We start from the raw sequence: 25,188 nt of genomic DNA, 5'->3' as shown, positions 1-25,188 counted from the left end.
CCATTCTCTGAGTGGAAAGTTTTTGTGTAAGAATTTCCAGTTTTCAAATCCAAACTTTGGATCTGTCTGTATTAGGCTTTAATTTCATTTGCTGTAATATTAATTCACAAGGCAATTAAGCAGTAATAAGTATATGCTGTTTCATAAATTCTAGTTCCATGGAGGTTTTCCTCATTAATGTTAGGTAATCCTCCATGGTCTGTACCAAACACATTGACCTGGATTGGATGACATGACAGCCCACTATGGGTCAATTGATCCTTGCAGTGTCACAGCATGTACTGTCCATCATTATGAATATGCAAGCCCCGGCTGGGGGTTGCAGTGGCTTGTCGTGTTGTTTGAACCTGGGTGGTGGGGATTATTTGAGGGTTATAATAACCCATGGTCTGTGAGGTTTGTTTAAACATAAAACCACCCAGGTTCAGACAACATGACAAGCCATGGTAACCCCAAAGTGGGACGCACATTCATAACGGTGGCTGGCACACACCACAGCTTCTCACTGGTAAATTAACCCACGATGGGCTGTCCTGTCATGCAAACTGGGCCAATGATTCCTTTTTGCATTTAAAAAATCAGACTTCATAGTCCTATTTCACTTTAAGAAATCTATTAAGGGTGATAAGAATAGAAAGCTTGGCTTATTCTAATTTTCTATTTAAAATAATGAAATAAATGACAGTTCCTAATAAATGACTTAGGGAAACGCACAGATTAGTAATAAAACATACCTCTGGCCCTCAAATGACGTGATGGAATGTTATATGGAGGTGTATTCGTAAGTATTCTAGTCACTTCCTGAGGACTCAAACCTCAGTCAAAAAAGTCAAGATGCATAAAAGATGCAAAAAGACAAGATGAGATGAAAAGAAAAGCTATTGCTAGGTAGAGTGTTATAAATAGTGAGATTTTGACATAGTTGCCAAGAGAGATCCTGGGAGAACAAGAAGCTTACCAAACATGTGCAATCCTATGGTATAGTCAGCCACTTCCAAACTCAAAGGCGGCCGACTATCCAATGCAGGGCGTGCGGAGCGTGGAGGGGATCTTCTCCTCCGCACTCCGGCCACCCTGCATTTGCAGCTAGACGGCTGATTTTGGCTGTCTAACCAGGGTGCCTAAGAGTAGAGCAGGTGGGGAGGCTGGACATCACATAGGAAGCATCATATCAGCACTTCTGCAGTCCCCTCCCCTCCCTGTCCCAAGGAAGACCCTGTTTTTGGCTGCTCCGCACTGCTCTTCTGAGCGCACAGCTGGGGACACACTACGCCTGCTATGAGACCATGGAGGAGGGGAGTCGGATTTCTGGGAACCGAGCTCAGAGCACTGGCTCCAAGCTCAGTTCCCATAAACCAAAAAATCCTATGACCATCTAGATGCTGTCTAGTGGCCATAGGATTGCACCCTACCCAATGTCAACCATGCCTGCCAGATTATTGTTGTTGTTCAGTCGTTAAGTCATGTCCGACTCTTTGTGACCCCATGGACCATAGCACACCAGGCCTTCAGTGAATGAGCGTAGTCAATGAAGCAGAAATAGACTTTCTGGAATAGACTTTCAGAATAGACTTTCTGGAGAATTTTTCTGGAATTCTCTTGCTTTCTCCATGATCCAGCGAATGTTGACGATTTGATCTCTAGTTCCTCTGCCACTTTGAAATCCAGCTTGTAGTTCCAGTAGTTCTCGGTTCACATACTGCTGAAGCCTAGCTTGTAGGATTTTGAGCATAACCTTGCTGGCATGTGAAATGAGCGCAATTGTACGGTAGTTTGAACACTCTTTGGCATTGCCCTTCTTTGGAATTGGAATGTAAACTGACCTTTTCCAGTCTTGTGGCCACTGTTGAGTGTTCCAAATTTGTTGACATATTGAGTGCAGCACTTTAACAGCATCATCTTTTAGGATTTTAAATAGCTCAGCTGGAATACTGTCATCCCCACTAGCTTTGTTGTTAGTAATGCGGGATGTCAGAGAATTACGCTACATATCTCGGTGAGCCGAATGCCAGTGCATTCAGCCCCCCAAAATCCATGGTCGAATGAAGCCCCCCGCCCTCCCACCCCATGAAATGGGCCCGAAATGGAGCACCTACCTGCTGCTGTCCACGCTGACTTGCGAATGGCGGCCGTGTCTGCAGCTGCCATTCACTTCTTCCATGTAGCCGTGATAGGCTACGTAAATACGTAGCCTATGATGGCTAACGCAGGAACGCCATTTGCGTCCCTGCGGAAGCTGTGATAGGCTTAGGGATGTACGAAACCCGACTTAACTGGCTTCGCTGGGTTCCGCTGGGGGGGGAGGCGCTCCGTCCCTCCCCCTGGAATCCTGGCCGGCAGGCTCCGCTCCACGGGGATTCCGCGGAGCCGCCGGCTGGCTCTGCCAGCAGCCGGACATCCGGCCGCTGGCTACCAGGGACGCAAATGGCAGCGGCCGTAGCCGCCGCCGCTTGCATCCCTGAATTCAGCCATGATAGGCTACGTAAAGACTTACATAGCCTATCACGTCTGGGTTAAAACAACAACAACAACAACAACGCGTACGCAAATGGTGGCTGCTACGGCCGCCGCCATTTGCGTTCCTTATTTTTGGCCGTCTTAGTCTACATAAATATTTACGTAGACTAAGACGGCGAAACTAAGGGGGAACGCAAATATCGTAGCGGACGCTATTTGCGTTCCCCTTTATTTTCACCATCTTAGTCTACGTAAATATTTACGTAGACTAAGATGGCGAAAATAGGGACTGCAAATGGCGGCGGCCGTAGCCGCCATTTGCGTACGTGTTGTTTTTTGTTTAATCCAGACGTGATAGGCTACGTAAGTCTTTACGTAGCCTATCACGAATGGGGGGGGTGAAAGACTGCAAATGGCGGCAGCGGCGGCAGCCGGTCGGAAGACCAGCCTCCGCCGAAGCCACCGCTGGAGCCGCCGCCATCCGGAACATCCACCCCAGGTAGGTCTCATCCCGGGGGGGATCCGCGGGGGGCGGGGTGGGGGCAGGCCATTCCGCCACGGATTTCGGGGGGCTGAATGCACTGGCATTTGGCCTCACCGAGATCCGTGGCAGAATTCTGTGACATCCCTAGATAGGCTACGTTAGTATTTACCTAGCCTATCATGGCTTAACTAAGGGAACGCAAATGGCAGCAGCTACGCCGTTTGAATTCCCTTTTTTTCTTTTGCCATAATAGCCTACGTAAATATTTACGTAGGCTAAAACGGCAAAAAAAAAGGAACGCAAATGGCAGACGCCGTAGCAGCCACCATTTGTGTCCGCTGGTTGTTGTTTTTTTTTGCCATGATAAACTATGTAAATATTTACATAGCCTTTCACAGCAAAATACAAGGACGCAAATGGCGGCAGCTATGGCCGCCACCATTTCTGTCCTTGCAGGCTGCCCAGCGGCCAGATGTCCGGCTGCGGGCATCCCCGGCTGGCGGGTCTGCAGAATCTCTGCAGAGCAGAGCCGGCCAGAGAGAATTTTGGGGGGAGGGACAGAGCGCCTCACCCCCACCACGAATGTCACCCTTCGAAAAGGTAAGTGACTTTTGTACATCCCTAGTAATGCTTCCTAAAGCCCACTTGACTTCACTCTCTAGGATGTCCGGCTCAAGTTCAGTGACCGCACTATCATGGCTATCAGGGACATTAAGATCTTTCCTGTATAGTTCTTCTGTGTATTCTTTCCACCGCTTCTTAATCTCATCTGCTTCTGTTAGGACCCCACCTTCTTTGTCCTTTATCATGCCTGTCTTTGCACATGACCCGTCCGTCTTGGGTGGCCCTGCACGGCATAGCTTATGGCTTCACTGAGTTACGCAAGCCCCTTCACCACAACAAGGCAGTGATCCACGAAGGGGGCCTGCCAGTTAGGTAAGTATAAAATCTAAATGGTAACTGTTTTATTGGTTAAGAAGAATAGAACTTTAATTCTACTGAAAAATATGCTTCGTAAATATGCTTAGAGAGCTTCGGCTACTGGGCGGTATAGAAATGAAATAAATAAATAAATATGCTAGCCACTATTTCTGTTGTTGTTATTCAGTCGTTAAGTTGTGTCCAACTCTTCGTGACCCCATGGACCATAGCATGCCAGGCCTTCCTGTCCTCCGCTCTCTCCTGGAGTGTGCTCAAGTTCATATTCATTGCATCGGTGATGCTGCCTAGCCATCTCATCCTCTGCTGTCCCCTTCTCCTTTTGCCTTCAATCTTTCCCAGCATCAGGGTCTTTTCCAGGGAGTTTTCTCTTTCCATTAGGTGGCCAAAATATTTGAGCTTCAGCTTCATTATCTGTCCTTTCAGTGAACACTCAGGGTTGATTTCCTTTAAGATGGACTGATTTGACCTCCTTGCAGTTCAGGGGACTCGTAAGAGTCTTCTCCAGCACCACAGTTCGAAAGCATCAATTCTGTGGTGCTCAGCCTTCCTTATAGTCCAGCTCTCACAGCCATACGTTGCTACTGGGAAAACCATAGCTCTGATTATACAAATCTTTGTCGGCAAGGTGATGTCTCTGCTTCTTACTATGCTGTCTAGGTTTGCCATAGCTTTCCTCCCAAGGAGCAAGCATCTTTTAATTTCATGGCTACAGTCACCATCTGCGGTGATCTTGGAGCCCAAGAAAATAAAATCTGTCACTGCTTCCATTTCTTTCCCTTCTATATACAAGGAAGTGATGGGGCCAGATGCCATGATCTTCATTTTTTTTAATGTTGAGTTTCAAACCAGCTTTTGCACTCTCCTCTTTCACCCTCAATAAGAGGCTCTCTAGATCCTCTTTGCTTTCTGCCATTAGGGTGGTATCGTCTGCATATCTGAGGTTGTTGATAATTCTCCCGGCAATCTTAATTCCGACCTGTGATTCATCCAACCCGGCGTTTCTCATGATGTATTCTGTATATAAATTAAATAAGCAGGGTGACAATATACAGCCTTGTCATACTCCTTTCCCAATTTTGAACCAATTGGTTGTTTCATGTCCGGTTCTTACTGTTGCTTCTTGTCCCTCATACAGGTTTCTTAAGAGACAGGTAAGGTGGTCTGGTACCCCCATCTCTTTCAGAATTTGCCAGAGTTTGTTGTGATCCACACAATCAAAGGCTTTAGCGTTGTCAATGAAGCAGAAATAGACGTTTTGTCTGGAATTCTCTTGCTTTCTCCATGATCCAGTGAATGTTGGTGATTTGATCTCTAGTTCCTCTGCCTCTTCGAAACCCAGCTTGTACTTCCGGTAGTTCTCGGTTCACATACTGCTGAAGCCTAGCTTGTAGGATTTTGAGCACAACCTTGCTGGCATGTGAAATGAAGGCAACTGTACGGTAGTTTGAACACCCTTTGGCATTGCCCTTCTTTGGAATTGGAATGTAAACTGACCTTTTCCAGTCTTGTGGCCACTGTTGAATGTTCCAAATTTGTTGGCATATTGAGTGCAGCACTTTAACAGCATCATCTTTTAGGATTTTAAATAGCTCAGCTGGAATACTGTCATCTCCGCTAGCTTTGTTGTTAGTAATGCTTCCTAAGGCCCACTTGACTTCACTCTCTAGGATGTCCGGCTCAAGTTCAGTGACCGCACTATCATTGCTATCAGGGACATTAAGATCTTTTCTGTATAGTTCTTCAGTGTATTCTTTCCACCTCTTCTTAATCTCATCTGCTTCTGTTAGGTCCCTGCCTTCTTTGTCCTTTATCATGCCTGTCTTTGCACGAAACGTTCCCTTGAGATCTCCGATTTTCTTGAAAAGATCTCTAGTCTTTCCCATTCTATTGTTTTCCTCGATTTCTTTGCATTGTTCATTTAAGAAGGCCTTCTTGTCTCTCCATGCTATTCTATATTATTGCTATTCACTATTTCTACTATGCATCTAATCATCCTAATTGCATTGCAGATAGTCATGTATTTTGCTTGTTTCATCATTGCGAAGTTTTGTTTCTCTAATATTGTTTGATTAATAAATCTATATGTTCTGTGGTCTCACTTTGTGTTACTTGGCTTGAGGAGGGTTTCAAGGACCACAGCCCATATAAATTACTTCTTGAAGTCCAGAACACTCAGCTGTGATTTACAAATTTTCTCTCTTGGTCAGGTCGGTCACAGACCCACCTGTTCAGAGAAGAGAAACAAGCTCCTCGGATGGAGCAGGGATGGGTCTCCCATCACAAAGCCATAATTTCAATCTATGGAAATTAGAAGAAACTAGGATATATATATATATATATATATATATATATATATAAAACCACACTTTTGTTTATTGTTACGGTATACGTTGAAGATGTAAAGGGTTTTCTTCCCCTGTTTAAACCATCTTAAGAGTGAGAGCTTTTTGAATCACGTTGACTGCTCTTTGTGTAAGGTTCCCAAGTATGCACTCATGGCATAAGCCCTGTTCAGAAATTCTCTCAAACTGTATTGTCAGTATGTTGGCAACCTGTGATCACTACTGTGTATACAGTCAGATTTCTCTTACAACCATATACCATCTAGAGCCAGTTCAATACTTCACTGTGATATGGGTAATACAGAATTCTAGTTCTTAAGAAACACTCTCTCAGACAAGATTGGTCTTTTTGTCTTTTACTACAAAGTATTAGCATAACAGTACTAAATACAAGAGCTTATGCATACATAAATTCAAACGGAACATCTAACATCATTCTTAAACAAGGCTTCTAAACAAAGTCAAGTACATTTGCTAGTTCTCAGTAGGATTGTACGGATTCCCCACCATCTGTTCCAGTGGGGAATCTGCGGGGGGGGGGGAGGCGATCTGTTCCTCCCCCCCCAGAATCCTCGCAGAGCAGCTCCACTCCACGAGGATCCCACAGAGCCAAGGGCCGCTGCTTACCTGAATCAACCAGAGCCCTTTGCCCCTGCGCCCATCGCCATTAAAAAAAAAAAGGTGATCGGCAGGATGTGCCCATAGACTTATACGCAAAATAGAGCCGTGAATTTTGCATATAAGTCTATGTGTGCATAGGCTTATACACAAGATTGACAGCTCTATTTTGCGTATACGTCTATGGGGAAATCCTGCCACTTGCCATTTAAAAAAAGAAATCAGAGGCGAACGGCTCCTGGTGCAACAAGCAGCTGTGCTGTCCTGTGCGGAATCCTGCAGGACAGGAGGTAAGTGGGGCCGATCCACTGCGGATTCCTGAGGCCAGATTCCAAAGAATCTGGCCTCATTTGAATCCACAACGGATTTCTCTAAGATCCCTAGTTCTCAGTGATAATATCAAGCTTACCAGGTTGATTCTACAGGCAACATGTTGGGGAAAGCTAATCCTAAAGGGTAGCTTCCACAGTTGCATGTTCTGAATCTCCTTTATATACCTTTTAGATGCTATAAAGTATGTCCAAACTATTTTGTACTACAGTTTGTATTTTTTATCCAATAATTCCAAAGATAACCTTTCTACTCTAAATCTTCACATGTCTGAATAAGAGTATTGAATTTTGAAGTTTCTTATTGAGATTCATGTACATACCAATATACTTATCTAAACATTTTAGCTTTCTTTGACATGTTACAGGTATGTGTTGGACACAAACACATTTACTTGACATCATACTGTCTTGTGAGCTTGTTTTTCTTACATATTTATGGTCTCCAGTGACCATAACATATCTTGGTCACTTATCTGATGGTCCATCTGACCTAATAACTTCACAAGACTCGACTAAGAGAAAGCCGTAAACCTGAATTTAACACTTACACCTCCTTATATGGATACCTTTCTAAACAGTAAAAGCATCTAATGATCTATTTCTAATTGCCTGGTACAACTGTCTTTCATCTGGCAAACCTCAGAGCTAAGGTATTTTAATTACTCTTGGGTGAGAAGCCCATAACTTGGGTGATATTAGGCATTTTTAATCCCAGAATTCTCTTGGAGGCATCTGATTATATAATTTCCTAATTGAGCTGCAGGGGTAAGATCATGCAAATATGAAAGATTTGCTTGATCTGCCACACACTGCAATTGGAAATGAACTCAGTTGCATAGAAGATGCTGGGGAAGATGCATAGTCAAAATGTGTTCAGCTGGTACATGGACTGATTTTAGATATATAATCATTTTCTATTAGCTGACTTTGCTAGCAAATGGGGATTGTGGTTTTTTTTATTGCTTTTGGAGGGCAAAGTGTTGTATAAACAATTCTTGTGATATTTATACTATGGAGCCTAGCTTAGAGTTTCTGTTTTTAGTTAAGTTATTGTCTTTTTCATCAGGCTCAAAAACAGTTGGAGAGCTGTCACCCTCTCTTTCAAGCTGAAGTGAAGGGAAACATTCCACTGGCCTTGTGGTCACAGATCATAGCAACGTTTCAGGAGGCTTTTGAAGGATTTGTTGAAAAAATATGGCGCATCAGCAAGATAGTATTTCCCCAAAGTCTGGATACTTGACCTCACAAAAGGCTATACTATTAATGCATGCTTGGGCAGGATGCCTAGACTGACATGTTGGAACTGGAAACTGGCACCAAAAGGAAGAGTCTGACAGTTATACAATGTTAATGGCCTTGAACTTATTAATTTAGTTAATTTCCGTTCAAGTTGGTCATTATAAAAACTATGTCACTAAGAAGTGATGCCTAAGTTGGCTTATTTTTCTCTTCCCTCCCCATCCCTTGTTTTCCTTTTGTCTCATGTCTTTTAGGTCAGGCATAGGCAGACTTCAGGCTTGGGGGTCTACTTTGTTTTTGCCTAGAACCCTGAGATCCACCAACTGGAGCATGTTGCAAAAGATGTACAGTTAGAATTAAAATAATGCTGAGCCCAGGATTTTGTTTTGAATTCCAGAACTGTATTGATCTCACAGTCCTTCCACACAAAAATCCACCCCAGCTTACACCAAGTTTTTCAATTTTAGCGGTGTAATATAGGGAGTCATTGGCTGGATTTGCACGATCAACGGGGGAAACTACACAGTATGGCTAGTTTCCCCCTCCCCTGCGAGTGCAGGTGATGCGCTTGGCATTTCCTTAATTACCCACACCACATCACAGGTTGCTGTGTCATCTGAGCCTGGTGCACAGTAGGGCTGGCTTCTAACCCACCCCACAATCCCTACTACAAGCCATGGTTTGTGGGGTGGGTTAGAAGCCACCTGTGACATTACACATCTGTATATAAGTCTATGGTTATGGTTATGCATTCCTGTTATATATCTGTGTTTTATGGTGAGTATTTCTGTGGAGAGAGAGAGAGAGAGAGATGAGTGACTGGAAGAATGGTGGATTTGCATATGTATTATGATTGGCTGACAGACTGAAGGGGGGTGGAGTGTGTTATAAAAACTGTGCTTTGCTTGAGTCACATAGGGTTTGTAAAAGAGGCAGTGATGGAGTTAGGATTGAGAACTGAGAGATAGGTGTGTGGGGATTTGTGAAGTGATTGTTTGAGAGTGTGATCTAGAGAATGGTTTATGAGAGAACATATATTGATAAAGCCATTAAGAGTTACCTGTTTATTATTCAACAACTTATTTGCTGCAGTTAATAAAGTTTATTTGTTTAACCAAATCCTACACCTTCTGCTCTGGGCTACATAAGGGGAAAGTATAAAGAGAACAGTACAACGTTATGAGTAAAGTCTGTGTGTCCTCGCAGATAGAGGGTTGAGTAAAGGGTTGGACCTAAACTTTAAAGGTCCTGGTGGCAGTGAAACCTGGTGTGTGTGAGAGAATGTGGTTCCTGCTGGGGGCGAGAAAGGCCTTAAAGAAAGGGAATTCTTACTAGCAGAAGGCAGGAACGCCACACCACACCACCCCTGCCATGCCGCACGTCAGGTTCAGACAACATAGCAACCCTCAGTGTGGGTAAATTAGCAAATGGCAGGGATGTGCAGGGACAGGAGAAACAATCCATACAGCATAGTTTCCCCCACTGATCATGCGAACCTGGCCATTATGTTGTTGCTATTGTTAAACAATGGAGTCAGAAACACCTACCAATCTACTGTAAATCACCCTGAGCTAGGGATGTCCAGATTTTGTGGAATCCACATGTGTTTCATGGATTGTGCAGTGTCATTTGTTCCAGCATCTGTTCACAGATGGATTTGAATTTTTGTCATTATGCAGAAAAATACACAAATAATTCCGTAAGAGGGTTCACAACAATTTACTTTAGTACGTAACATTTAGCATGTTGTCCCCCGTTCCATTCAATTTTTCCTCACATGTATTTACCAGCCTCAACAGGAACGTGTGTGTTTTACAAATAAATTTGAAGGACTCCACATGGTCTGAGGGGGCTGGTTACAGCGGATTCTGCAGGGCAGATTCTTAGAAATCCAAGCTCATTTTAGTCCATCTTGAATTTCTCCAGCATTTCTACCCTGAGTTCTACTAGTAGATTCAGATCTGCCTACCTGTTTTAGATTGTAAGCCTATGGAAAGGGACTGGGTGAGTTTGTACGTCACACTAAGCAACCCTGAGACTAAGCCACTGTGGGTTGGTTGTTCGCTAAACAATCTACATTCCTCCTGACAAACTATCAGGTGCTCAGCAGCTTGGCATGGCTTCTTTCCCCCTCAGTTTTCCTGCCCATTCCCACCACATATCCCAGATGCCTTTGTGGCACAACCCCCCTCAGATCCTTGTATTTCTGATGGCCAAGAGCTCCCCCGCAACCTGATTGCTACATAGCTGTCAAATAGATAAGTTGCAAAGTTCAAAATCCCAGACTCTCATATTCTCTATGGAGGGAAACTCACCCCCTCCAATTGCTACCCCTTTTCTGTGCAATTGGGGGCGGGAATTTCCCTCTATAGAGGGAAACCCTGGGCACCTTTTTTTTCAGTCCTTTTTTCTTCAAATTTGTGCAAATTGGATCAATACTTTTTCTGCCATTCAAATTTGCACAAATGGGATCACTATTTGTTAAAAATGTTGCGCCCTTCAAACGTTCTCAAATGGGATTGGTGTTGTTGTTTTTCCAGTCCTTCAAATTTGCAGAAAGGGTGTTGGACCAAGACAGGAGCTTTTGCTCCACGTGTAATTGCTGTGGGATTATGTGGAGCTTATTTCTGCTTCGCCAACTTAAAAATCAATGAACCATGTGAATAAAATAGGAAAATATGCCTTACTGTGGTCCTGTGCATGTGCATACTTGTGCAGGAGCAGAGAAAAACAAATTAATAAAAAACCTGAACCCATCTGCACAATTGTTAAGACTGAAAACATAATTTTAAAAAGGGCTGCAAACACAATGGGGACATGGCCAGCCAAGTGTCAATGTCATATCGGTGAAGCGGCAGACACTGACAGCAGAGGAGGAGGGTGGATGGCAGAGGCACTAGCAAGATCATGAGGGGAGGCCATCAGGGTGTTTCACTATTTTAAATAACGCTGAAGCAACTCTGCCAGGCAGGTTCAGATGTCACAACAAGCCACCCTGAGAAGCTACACTAAACAACCCTACTACAACCCATGGATTCTCAGGGTGGCTTGTATGCGAAAAACAATCCATGATATGAAAGCTGGGCCATGTTCAGACGTCACACTAAGCCACACTGCAACCACCCATGGTGACAATCCACCATGGTGTAGTGTGACATGCGAACCAGGTCACTGTCTTGCATTTAACTTGTGTACAGAATTTAGTAAGTTTTAGCTGCTTTGTAAAAAAAACCTTAACAATAACCAAAACCCAAAGGAAAAAGGAGCATCAAGAGGAAGAATTTGGAGGATCACTCACAGTGTGATGTGTGACAGCTAAGCTAAAACCATCCTATTTTCCCAGGTTTTTAACTGACATTTTTATATTAGCATTTAATTGGCATCACACTTTTAGTGTTTTCTGAGCTGTTGGATTTACATTTTGCTGCCATTTTTCCTCTGTTATAACATCTCTATTGTATTGTTATTTATTATCAAATGCTTCTGTCTTTCCATCAAATGGTTATGTATGTTTTATCAATTTACTGTAAACTACCTTGTGGATTCTACAAATGGTTGGGCAGGGTAGGAATTCTCTCAATAAAAACTCTGCCTTGATCATGAATATTCAAAGGGGGACACACACCTTGTTTGGTCAAGGGTGCATTTGATAAACAATCAACCTGGCTGAATCAGTAGTGACCCATATCAAATATTTAAATTCAAATCACATCAAATCATCAGATGCAGAACTTTAATATATATAACTTGATATGTACCAGTCACAGATGTCTTCCAGAAACTCCACATGGACAGCATATGTGCAGCTGTTTTCCTCTATTTTAAATGCAGAAAACAAATTTATATACAGTCAGGGCCAGAAATATTGGAACAAGGATAACTGTTTTGGCAGTTGGCCTCCGTACACCACCACACTGAAGTTGAAAGGAAACACACCCAGATGGGAGTGAAGTCAGGACTTTCAGCTGTAATTCAAGGGGTTCGACAAAAGTGGGGCACTAACCAAGTACAGCCAGTGGCATACACACACACCCATCGTTGGTGGTTCATAAGTAATGGAACGAATGGCTGACAAGGTGTGGCCTGTTTCCTGGGTACCCCATTATAGGGGTGGGCGAAAGTCACTTACCTTTCGTCGAAGCTTGTTCGCGGTGGGGGGGAGGCGCTTCGCTGCTCCCCCCACGAAGTTCAGGCCAGGGGGGGAGGCTTCCCGCCTCGCCCCGGCCGAAATTCAGGCCGGGGGGGAGGCTTCCCGCCTTGCCCGGCCGAAATTCAGGCCGGGGAGGAGGCTTCCCGCCTCGCCCGGCCGCGAACTCGAAAGTTTTTTTTAAAAAAAAAAACGCCCCCGTGATAGGCTACGTGACGATTAACGTAGCCTATCACGGCTAGATCTGCAAAGTCAGCCGTGATAGGCTACGTTAATCATCATGTAGCCTATCACGGGTGACTTAAAAAAAAAAAGTGCGTACGCTAACGGCGGCCCCCATAGGGAGCCGCCATTTGCGTTCCTTATTTGGTCGCTGTAGTCTACGTAAAGATTTACGTAGACTACGGCGAAAATAAGGGCAACGCAAATAGCATTGCCCTTATTTTTGCTGTAGTCTACGTAAATCTTTACGTAGACTACAGCGACCAAATAAGGAACGGGAATGGTGGCTCCCTATGGGGGCCGCCATTATCCGTACGCGGGTTTTTTTTTTTTTTTAAGTCATCTGTGATAGGCTACGTGACGATTGACGTAGCCTATCACGGCTGACTTTGCAAATCTAGCCGTGATAGGCTACATTAATCGTCACGTAGCCTATCAGGGGGCGTTTTTTTTTTTTTTATTGCAATGGCAGCGGCATCAGCCGGTTAAAAGACCGGCTGCCGCTCCCGCCCCGCTCGAACACCCGCCGAACCGGCGGCCGGACCCGACGCTGGGAGGGACATTTGGAGAAGGTAAGTCCCGTCCCGGGGGGGGTGCGGGGTGCGGGGGGGGGTTCGGAGGATTTCTCCCCAAAACTTGTTCGGGGGGGCCGAACACATTGGTGCTTGGCCCCCCGAAGTTTCAGGGAGAAATTCTCCGCCATCCCTAGCGTACACGCTTTTTTTTTTTTAAGTCACCCGTGATAGGCTACGTGACGATTAACATAGCCTATCACGGCTGACTTTGCAGATCTAGCCGTGATAGGCTACGTTAATCGTCACGTAGCCTATCACGGGGGCGTTTTTTTTTTAAAAAAAAAACTTTGGAGTTCGCGGCCGGGCGAGGCGGGAAGCCTCCCCCCCCGGCCTGAACTTTGCTGGGGGAGCAGCGAAGCGCCTCCCCCCCACCGCGAACAAGCTTCGAGGCCAGGTAAGTGACTTTCGTCCACCCCTACAATGAAGTGGGGTGTTCTTCAATTGCCAAGTCAGTCACCTGATCTCAACCCAATAGAGCATGCTTTTCACTTACTGAAGACAAGGCAGAAAGACCCACAAACAAGCAGCAGCTGAAGGCAGCTGCAGTAAAGGCCTGGCAAAGCATCTCTAGGGAGGAAACTCAGCATGTGGTCATGTCCATGGGTTCCAGACTTCAAGCAGTCATTGACTGCAAAGGATTTTCATCCAGGTATTAAAGGCAATCCTTAAGTTTGAAATGATGTTCATTTGTTCCATTCCTTATGAGCCACCAATGATGGGTGTGTGTGTGTACGCCACTGGTTGTCCTTCCTGAATGGTTAGTGCCCCACTTTTGTCCATCCCCTTGAATTACAGCTGACAGTCCTGACTTCGCTCCCATCTGGGTGTGTTTCCTTTCAACTTCAGTGTGGTGGTGTATGGAGGCCAACTGCCAAAACAGTTATCCTGTTCCAATATTTCTGGCCCTGACTGTGAATCTATTGTAAAAAAGAAAAGAAAAAGGAATAAATACATCTCACTTTTAACAGACAACAGTTTCAGAACAATGCATAGTCTGTATACACAATAGAATGCATCGCCCCCTTGTTTATTTCTAGGATATTTGGCCTTCCCTTAGAACAAAGGATGGCATAATGTTCACCATTAATGATGTGAACATAGATTCAAAAGTGTATTCGTTCCTTTTTAGTCACTAAAGCAGTGTGACAAATCTTTCTTCGCTCAGGGATTCTATGATAGAATTCCAGTAGATAAAGGGCCCTAGATGTCTAGGTAACTACTCCTACTCAATTTTCCCTAGCAAAAGGTGTCACCAGAGAATGCAGGTTTTTACTCACTTCTGGTATTAGACAGAGTTTTAATTCAGTAACAGCTCTCTGAGTCCGAGCTTTTATCTTTTCTGTCTTTTACATCTTTCAAGTAGGGATGTCCAGCATGGGGAAATCCAGCCCTCTTGGGGCTTGACGGATTTCTCCGGAGCCCCCAGCTTGGCTTGTGTTTGCGAGCCAAGCTGCAGGCTCCCCACCAGAACTCGAATTAAAGATGTGATCTAACAAAGAAATCCAAGATCTAAAAAAGACAATTAAGTTTGATATTAGAACTGTAAGGGCCATGCACAACTGCCAAAACATTTCAAGCACTGAAGATTTTGCAGTTAACATTCACAACATTTGCTTAAGGCAACAGACAAAGAATTAAAATGATCATCAGTCTAAGATTTTGGGCCCCGAGGGTTGAGCCCACAGGCAATATATTAGGATAACTGGGAATTGGGAAGTAGCTGAAGGCAACTCCTCAGTCTGTTTTAAAATTGACAGATGGTTACTGCTGCTTCAACTACTTAAGGACTACTGCCTGAATATAGAAGGGACCATAGACCTCTGGCAGGCAAATCATCCTTTGGTACTTGACCCTGAGCATTCACTGTACAATTTCTTTGCTAAACTACTGAAGGAGATACTTTAGCAAGAGCACACTGTATTAAGGAACTGACATAGGCCCCCACAAACTGTAAATTTGCTTTCAGGATTTGGCCAAGGACGTAGTGGACCAAAGGAAAGCATTTGTAAAAGCCCAGGCATTAGCAAGGGAAAAACACAGGCATAACTTCATTGGCTTGACATCCACTTTGTGCACCCACCAAAAAGAAATGTGTGGGGGATAGCATGCATAAATGGAACAAGTGCAAAACCTAGATGCCTGTCTTCACTCATGCATTAAAAACTGGACTTTAAAGAAATGGCAAAGACCATAAAAAACCCTAAACTGTCAACAAATGGTAAAGATCATAGATACAGAGAGGAGATATGAGACTGGGAAAACAACAATAGCTGGACAACCTATTCGTCAATCAAGATGCTTCTAAATTCGACTGCCCAGCTTTTTCCCACTAGATTGTTCATGTAGTTGGGTTCCCAACCCATTATAATGACAAGTGATCTTAATCACCAAAACAGTGTGGAATGGGACTTCAAAGACTGTCTAGACAAAGTCCACCACCTTCTGATGCAGTCTATTCCAGTGTTGCAGCTCAACTTCTTATGTTTACTCTAAAACCCTTTTCTTGTCAATTAAACCTACTGGTCTGGGTCCTACCTTCTGGGGCACCAGAAAGCATATTGGCTCTATCGTCTATGTGACAGCCCTCTAAATATTTTGAGATGGCTATCATATCACCTCAGGGTAAACATACCCAACTCTTTCAACCTTTCCTCATAAGACCTGGACCGTGTCTACACAACAACAGAAGGAGAAGCAAATGGAAGAGTACCAGATTTTTTAAAAGGTATCAGCTTTGCTGCACTTTGGTCCATGCAGGGCTCCACGAGCAAGTGCTCTGCATCAATAAAAATCACTCCACAGAACATACTTGCTGGTGGGGGTGGGGGTTGGAGTGAACGTCATCTGACTGGCAGGGGCTGTTCAACCAATAAGGGAAGCTTCTCCCCTCCCTGCTTTCTCCTTTCCCCTGAAACTCCAGATGCACCTGCATTTTAGGAGCAAGCCTCATTGAGTGCAATGGGACTTGCTTCCAAGTAGACACACATATGCTTGTGCTGGGAAAGGGGAGGGGCAACACAGGGATGCAAAACTAGCCCCCTTTATAACCCAATGCTGTGCAGGACCTCTATAATGAAGATGTGGTTACTTCCTAAGGCAATAAACCAAACCATGGAGAATCGCAGGTTTGGCTTCAGGGAATCAGTGCCTTATATTCTGTATTCAATTCAGGGTAAAAAAAGGTAAAGGTGTCCCCAACCAGTCGTGTCCGACTCTAGGGTGCGGTGCTCATCCCCGTTTCTAAGCCAAAGAGCCAGCGCTGTCCAAAGACGCTTCCGTGGTCATGTGGCTGGCATGACTGAACACCGAGGTGCACGGAACGCTGTTACCTTTCCCGCCGAGGCAGTACCTATTTATCTACTTGCAATTTCTTGCTTTCGAACTGCTAGGTTGGCAGAAGCTGGGACAGAAGACGGGAGCTCACTCCGTCACGCAGCACTTGGGTCTCGAACTGCTGACCTGCCGACCTTCCTGTCTGCAGTTCAGCATCTTAACCACTAAGCCAGGGGGCTCTCTGTAAATTCTGATGTGGGCATTCAGAGGGCAAGCCTTATTAATCACAATGGGAGTTACTTCTGAGGAGAAACTAATGGGTTCGTTCTGGGAAAGAGAGCAGTAAACACAGGAACAGGGAAACCATCCCCCTTTCTAACCCAATGTTGCACAGGATCTCTATAACGAAGACGAGAATTAGTTACTTCCAAAAGCAATAAACCAAGCCACAGAGAATTGCAGGTTCGATAAAGTGCTTTACAGGCTTCAGGGAATTAGTGCTTTAAAATCTGTATTTCAGTTCTCTGTAAATTCTGATGTGTGCAAGCCTCATTAAGCACAATGGGAGTTACTTCTGAGTAGACTCTAATTGGTTTGTGCTGGGAAACAGAGGGGACAGTAAACACCCCTTGACCAGGGTCAAGGCACAGCCCTGGGCAGGGCTAGCATACCCTAGGTAAATGTGGGGATTGGAGCACACAACAAGTATACCATGTCAAGACGTACCATGTCCACAGCAATCACCTGATCTACCAGGCTAGTAACTCTTATACATAAAAAAAAGATTAGGTAGCCTGCATTACTTGTTCCTGAGAAACCTCTGATGGCTCTTCATAGTCAAAATGTAGTTTTCAAAATGCTCAAAGACTGACTGATTAATGATCTGTTCTAGAACCTTTCCAGGTACTGACATCAAGCTGCCCCATCTATGGTTGCCTCCTCTCCCAGACTCCCACCTTTGAAAGACATAAACAAGATTTTCCAGCATTTCACCCATTCTCCAAGAATTTTCAATGTATTTATTATTTAATATGCTACCTTATAACAAAAAGTTCTCAGGACAACAAAGATTTATAATTTAGAAAAAAAATCATAAATAGGGCTCTTTGATTACACCTGCGAGATCCTTTAGTAGCACAGTATGCAATTTGTCTGGACCTAAAGCCTGGAATTTATTTAGAGGGGCTAGCTGCTTCTGTACCACCTCTTTATCTATCCCGGGGCTGTTTTTCCATGACAATGGAAGGAGAAGCTAATGGATAAGTACCGGATTTTTAAAAAGGAATCGCTTTGAGCAGGGTTCCATGAGCAGATTCTCCTCAGCAGTAAAAATAGGGATGTACGAAAGTGACTTACATTTCGCAGATTATGTTGATGGTGGAGGGGAGGCGTTCCGTCCCTCCCCCCAGAATCCTGGCCGGGGGGGGAGGTGCTCCGTTCCTCCCCTCGGAATCCTCTAACAGCCGGCTGTGCTCTGCGGCAGCTCCGCGGAGCAGCCGGCCAGGCCCGGCCAGGCCAGAGCCGTCCGCTGCCGGATTTCCAGCCACGGAGGGCTCTGGGTAAAACAATAACAACAACAACAACAACCGCGTACGCAAATGGCGGCGGCTACAGCCGCCGCCATTTGCGTTCCTTATTTTTCGCCGTCTGAATCTACGTAAATATTTACATAGACAATGACGGCGAAAATAAAGGGGAATGCAAATAGCGTAGCGGGTGCTATTTGCATCCCTTTTTGATTTGCCATTTTAGCCTACGTAAAGATTTACGTAATGGTGAATCAAAAAGGGACGCAAATAGCGCCCGCTACGCTATTTGCGTTCCCCTTTATTTTCGCCGTCATAGTCTATGTAAATATTTACGTAGATTCAGACAGCGAAAAATAAGGAACGCAAATGGCGGCGCCCGTAGCCGCCGCCATTTGCGTATGCGTTTTTTTTTAACCCACCCAGCCATGATAGGCTACGTAAAGATTTACGTAGCCTATCACATCGTGTGTGGGTTTTTTTTAAACCTAGCCATGATAGGCTACGTAAATCTTTACGTAGCCTATCACGACTTTTGGAAATGGTGGCGGCGGCAGCCGGTCAGAAGACCAGCCGGAGCCGCTGCCACCCGGAAGATCCACCCCAGGTAAGTCTCGTCCCGGGGGGGAACCGTGGGGGGGGTGAGGGGGTGGCAGGCCGTTCCGCCACGGAGTTCGGGGGGCCGAATGCACTGGCATTCGGCCTCACCGAGATCCGTGGCAGAATTCTCTGACATCCCTAAGTAAAAATAGCTTCACAGAACATACTTCCTGGTGGGGGTTGGAGTGAACGTCAACCAACTGGCAAGGGTTGCTCAACCAATAAGAGAGGCTTCCCCCCTTTCCCCCCCTTTAATCTTTCCCCAAAAAGTCCAGATGCACCTGCATTTCAGGAGCAAGCCTCACTGAGCACAATGGGAGTTACTTCCGAGTAGATATGCATATGCTTTTGCTGGGAAAGGAGGGGGGAGACACAAAGATGGGAACCAGCCCTAATTTTAAACCAGAGGATCTCATTGTCCACAATGGGAGTTACTTCTGAGGAGATAGTAATGGGTTTGTTGTGGGAAAGAGACCAGTAAACAAAAAGACAGAAACCAGCCCCCATTGTAACCTGCAGGATATCTGTAATGAAGCTGTGAAGTAGTTACTTCCTAAGGCAAGGAATCAGAGCCTGGAGAGTATGCTTGATCACTTAATTGCACTTAAGGAACTGGGCTTTAAAAAGTGTGCCATTTCAATTGAAGGGGAATCTCTGTAAATTCTGATCTGGGCATTTAAGGCATGCCTCATTGACTGCAATGGGAGTTATGTCTGAGGAGACACGAATGGGTTTTTTGTGGGAAAGAGACTGAAACCAGCCCGCATTTTAATGCACAGGATCTCTATAAGGAAGCTGTGAAGGAGTTATGTTCTGAGGCAATGAATTGGAGCCTCGAGATTGTGCTTAATCTCACTTATGGAATTGGGCTTTAACATGTGCTGTGTCAATTGAGGGGCTTCTCTTTTATTTCTGTGGTCACTGAGAGGACAAGCCTCATTCAGCACAATGGGAGGAAACACCCCTTGACTGGGGTCACGGTGAAAGGCACACCCCTGGGCAGGGCCAGCATCCCTGAGCTAAATGCAGGGGTTGGGGCACACAACAACTATACTGGGGAGAACCTGACTTGAGAAAAAGAATAGGACTTTAAGCAGTCTCAGGAAATCCAGTTTTTCCCTGATAAGCTCTGGGGTGGCTGCTGGATGGCTACGACATCATGTATCCCTAACGACCTCAACACGCATCCAGGTCAGAGTAAATCGCTGGTAGAAACACCCCCCCCCCTCAGCTGCAACTTCTTCCCTTCAGTATTTGATCTATTTTTGCCAGATTGGTCACAAGAGGAGTTGAGCAGTTCCATCATCTTTCTGTCATCCACTAACATTTCACCATCTCCCCACACCTCCAGTAGACCTACCACTTCCTTATTATTATTCTGGCTCTAAACATAGCTAACCTCTCCCCTTCTTTATTTTCAACATCTCTTGCAAGCCTAAACTCATTCTGAGCTTTGATTCTCCCTTTTGACAGTCTCTATAAGTTTGGCTACTTGTACTTGGTGGTTTGCTGTTCCTTTCATTTCTTATACATGTCCCTTTTAAAACTGTGTTCCTTATGCAGCCATTCCAGTTTCTTGAAATGTTTCCCCCCCCAAAACTTTTTTTTTGCTCATTGGAATGGTTTGCAATTGTGCCTTCAATTTATCGCTTTTAAGAAACTATCACTCGTTTTGAATTCCTTTAGTATTTCTATCCATTGGATCACATCCAGTTATTTTCTTAAACATGTTGAAATCAGCTTTCCCAAAGTTCAGGGTGCATGCCTGACTATACCCTTTCCTCAGTGTCATTAATTCCAAGATGTCATAGTCACTTTCACCCAAGGTCCCCAATATTTTCATCTCATCAACCCGTTCTTCTGCATTGGGGATGATCAGATCTAGGAAAGCTGATACTTTGTTTCTTCTTCCACCTTCTGTTGGAAAAAAAATAGCAAGACAATTATTCTTGCTATTCTAAGATCTTCCGTTTTTAGCAGAGTTTGACTTCTCATACAGTCAGGACCAGAAATATCGGAACAAGGATAACTGTTTTGGCAGTTGGCCTCTGTACACCACCACACTGAAGTTGAAAGGAAACACCCAGATGGGAGCGAAGTCAGGACTTTCAGCTGAAATTCAAGGGGTTGGACAAAAGTGGGGCACTAACCATTCAGGAAGGACAGCCAGTGGCATACACACACACCCATCGTTGGTGGCTCATAAGTAATGGAACAAACCAACATCATTTCAAACTTAAGGATTGCCTTTAATACCTGGATGAAAATCCTTTGCAGTCAATGACTGCCTGAAGTCTGAAACCCATGGACATGACCACATGCTGCGTTTCCTCCCTAGAGATGCTTTGCCAGGCCTTTACTGCAGCTGCCTTCAGTTGCTGCTTGTTTGTGGGTCTTTCTGCCTTGTCTTCAGTAAGTGAAAAGCATGCTCTATTGGGTTGAGATCAGGTGACTGACTTGGCCATTCAAGGACATCCCACTTCTTTGCCTTGAGAAACTCTGGGGTAGCTTTTGCTGTATGTTTTGGGTCATTATCCATCTGCAATATGAAGCGGCATCCTATCAGTTTGGCAGCATTCGGCTGAATCTGAGCAGAAAGTATAGCCCTATACACTTCAGAATTCATCCTGCTGCTTTTATCAGCAATCAGGTCATCAATAAACACCAGTGACCCGGTTTCATTGGCAGCCATACATGCCCATGCCATAACACTGCCTCTACCATGTTTGACAGCTGATGTGATATGCTTTGGATCATGAGCTCTTCCTTTCCTTCTCCATACTTCTCTCTTCCCATCATTCTGGTACAAGTTAATCTTGGTTTCATCAGTCCAAATAATCTTATTCCAGGACTGGGCAGGCTTTTTTAGGTGTTTGCTGGCAAAGGCTAATCTGGCCTGTCTGTTCTTGAGCATTACCAGTGGTTTGCACCTTGTTGTGAAGCCTCTGAATTTACATTGATAAAGCTGTCTCTTGGCTGTAGATGTTGACAAAAACATGCTTACCTCCACAAGAGCGTTCTTGACCTGGCTAGATGTTGTGAAAGGGTTCCTCTTCACCATGAGCAGAAGTCTGTGGTCATCCACTTTAGTTGTCTTTCATGGTCTTCCAGGCCTTTTGCTGTAGCTGAGCTTGCCAGTTAATTCCTTCTTTTTCAGGATGTTCCAAACTGTTGTATTGGCCACTCCCACTGTTTTTGCTATCTCTCTGGTGGGTTTATTTTGTTTCCTCAGCCTAATGATGGCCTCCTTCACTCGCATGGACACCTCTTTGGACCTTATGTTGGGAGTTCCAGTGAACAGCTGCCAAATGCAAATGTAACACTCAGAACTACCTCCAGGCCTTTTATCTGTTTGATTGGTCATTGGGTACCCAGGAAACAGGTCACACCTGGCCATGCAGCTGCTTGTCAGCCATTTGTTCCATTACGTATGAGCCACCAACGATGGGTGTGTGTGTATACCACTGGCTGTACTTCCTGAATGGTTAGTGCCCCACTTTTGTCAACCCCCTTGAATTACAGCTGACAGTCCTGACTTCGCTCCCATCTGGGTGTGTTTCCTTTCAACTTCAGTGTGGTGGTGTACGGAGGCCAACTGCCAAAACAGTTATTCTTGTTCCAATATTGCCAGCCCTGACTGTAGATATCAGGGAAGCTAAGGTCTCCTATTATTGCTTATGTCTCTCCTCTTCAAAAATGTGGTAATCCAATCTAGGAAGGCATCATCCAAGTCTTCTGCCTTGCTTGGTGGTCCATTGCAGACAACCACAATGATGCCACTATTATTTCTTTCTACTTTTATATTTTTACACAAATACTCTGAACTAACTTCCATGCTCAGATGCACTGATTTCCTTGCATGTTTAAACATGCTACTCCCCCTCCATTCCTGTTTGGTCTGTTCATTTTGAAGGAGCTATACCATTCAGTCCCTACATTTATATCATGAATTTCATCCCATCAGGTTTCAATAATGCCTATTGAATTAATTTGTGTTCCTGTATTAAGACTTCAAGTTCATCTTACTTATTTCCCTTAATCCGTACATTGCTATAGAGAGAGACATGTTCTGCCAAACATGTTCTTCTCCAGTCCTCCTGAGGTGCAATCCATCTCCTGACAAATATCTTTCATCATGGAACTGTAGGTCATGGTCCAAGAATTCATTTCCCAATGACACCTTCTGCATAGCCAGTAACTCACTTCCAGTATTCTTCTTCTCCCTTCTTAGGCCATACCATTCAACAGAAAGGAGTGACCAAAACACCATCTGTCCCCCGAAGTCAGATGGAATAACTGTTAGTGGGGTTGATGACTTTTGTACATCCTCAGGCAGGAAGCCAAACATAGCACAGACCTTGCAGGGCATGACCACAGCAGCTCCTTCTTTGGCCACGTTGCTTGGTTATTTGTATATACACTCCCATCCAGTGTAGATGGGAGTGTGCCATCCACTTGCTTCAGATATGGAAATATAAATTCCCATCTGTTATTGTGGATGACCTGCACACACTTATTATTGCTCATTACTAGTCATACACCACATCTTGCTACATAAGACATCTTGCTCTCTCCTCTCCTCTCCTCTCCTCTCCTCTCCTCTCCTCTCCTCTCCTCTCCTCTCCTCTCCTCTCCTCTCCTCTCTCTCTCTCTCTCTCTCTCTCTCTCTCTCTCTTTGGATCAGGTAGGTTGTTCATCAAGGAACAGGAAAAATGTGCCCGACCTTCTAGTAGGGAACAGCTCATGACAATATTTCACTAAATATGTTTGAGTAGATAGACCACAAGGGGTCTCCCTTGCTTTAATTTTCTGCTGGCATGGCATTAGGGATTCTTGTACAATATAATTTTCTATCAAACTATTCAACATAGTATGTATGGATGGGAGGGAAAAAGAGAAGATATATTAGGAAGTACAATGCTGAAAGTGAAAGGGTAGGTCATTTTAACCCAGCAAGGAGAAGTACAGCCTGATCATTTGATGGAGGATCTCATTTACCCTGGCAAACAAAATGTATTTCATGTCAGTTTGCCATGCCACGTAGCTCTGATGCATATGTCTACACACAAATATGAAATAAAATCTTTACTTTGTAAGTAAAGCTCCTGAGAGTCATATGAACCTCCATCCAACCCCCATACACACACACACACACACACACACCACAATTGCTTATCTGCATCCCATGATTAATTTCATCATCTCTTAAATCACTGCTGGAACTATCAAACCATAATCACTGAATGAAGCTCTCTCCATATTTATTTGAGCAAGATTAGTTTCTCCTCTGAAGCTAGCTTATTGTAGGGGCGGGGGCAGTATTATTTGATAAAATATATGGCTAACAAGAAGAGAGACTGTTTCTCTTTGAAGATAGTCTAGGAATGGCTTAAGTGTTTCAGGACCAGGAATCTATGCAACAGGGGGAAGAGGAGAAGATACCTGCCAGGCCTTTCCTGGGTCTGGAAGGGTTTTCTTTTGGGGTACATTAAAAATTCTCTTTTGGAAAGGAAAAAGAAAAAAAGAAAGAAACCAAAGGAACAAGAAGTAAAGTGCTACATAATAATATCTTAGAAAGAAACTTATTGATAAGGGTAATCAAAAGGGATGCAATAGGATCACTACGCATGGAAAACTAGTGGAGAGAGAAACTGTCAAAGACATCTCACAACCAAAAGTTGACAAAAATGTGCCCTGTAATGTTCAAAATGTAATGATTATCTATCTGAAAAAGAACCAAAAGATGAGGATGAAGCTCCAAGATGAATTGGATAGGAAAGGAGGTAAGTACTCCACCATGTTCTTTAACCAACTCACTGTTTTGTTTTGTTCTGTGCATACATAGAAATACTATGGAGGTAAAAGGTTTTAAGATTACAGAAACATCTTCCTCTGCAAAAAAATAAATAAAATAGAAATATGAAATTGGACCTAACATGTTAGAGCAGGTATAGTAGGAGTCAGAAACCTGTGGCCCACTAGGTGTGGTTGGAGTCCAAATTCCATCAGCCCAGCCAGCACAGCCAGTGATCAGAGATTGGGAACTGTAGTCCAACATCTGGAGATCCACAGGTTCCACATCCCTGCAGGTGTAGAGTAGGACGGGTTTAGCAACAGCAATATGGTGTGATTTAAATTTCAATGAGATAATGTCATTATTGTTTATTGTGGACCACCAAATGTTCATCAAAGGCAGCAGGGGCAGGGCACTTAAAAACTTCTGTATTTAAACATACAGAGACAGAGACATATGGCTATACTGAATGTTTATGGTGAAGGGGAACAGAAAGTGTTGCTAGGTAGCAGGCACTGGTTGTCAAGCTGCTAAATTCCCCCCATTATTGTAGTATTCAGGGCTACATATTGTAGTATTCAGGGCTACAGGGAAGGAGCCTGGGGAAGGAGGACCAGCCAGCAGCTGCACCAGGTGG

General features: G+C 44.4%; 1 long non-coding RNA gene across 2 annotated transcripts in view; it reads right to left on the bottom strand.

Annotated features, from left to right (window-relative positions):
• Positions 1–25,188, bottom strand: part of LOC146350328 (uncharacterized) — an 87,201-nt gene that overhangs the window by 12,463 nt on the left and 49,550 nt on the right. For both annotated transcript variants that reach the window (XR_014789256.1, XR_014789255.1), the window contains one exon: positions 24,694–24,840. This is a non-coding gene — a long non-coding RNA (uncharacterized LOC146350328). The remainder of the gene's footprint in view (positions 1–24,693; positions 24,841–25,188) is intronic.

This window comes from Heloderma suspectum, chromosome 3 (assembly GCF_057233095.1).
Source record: "Heloderma suspectum isolate Gila_16-S chromosome 3, 16-S_ref, whole genome shotgun sequence".
NCBI classification, from domain to species: domain Eukaryota; kingdom Metazoa; phylum Chordata; class Lepidosauria; order Squamata; family Helodermatidae; genus Heloderma; species Heloderma suspectum.
This window is presented reverse-complemented; position numbering and strand designations above follow the sequence as displayed.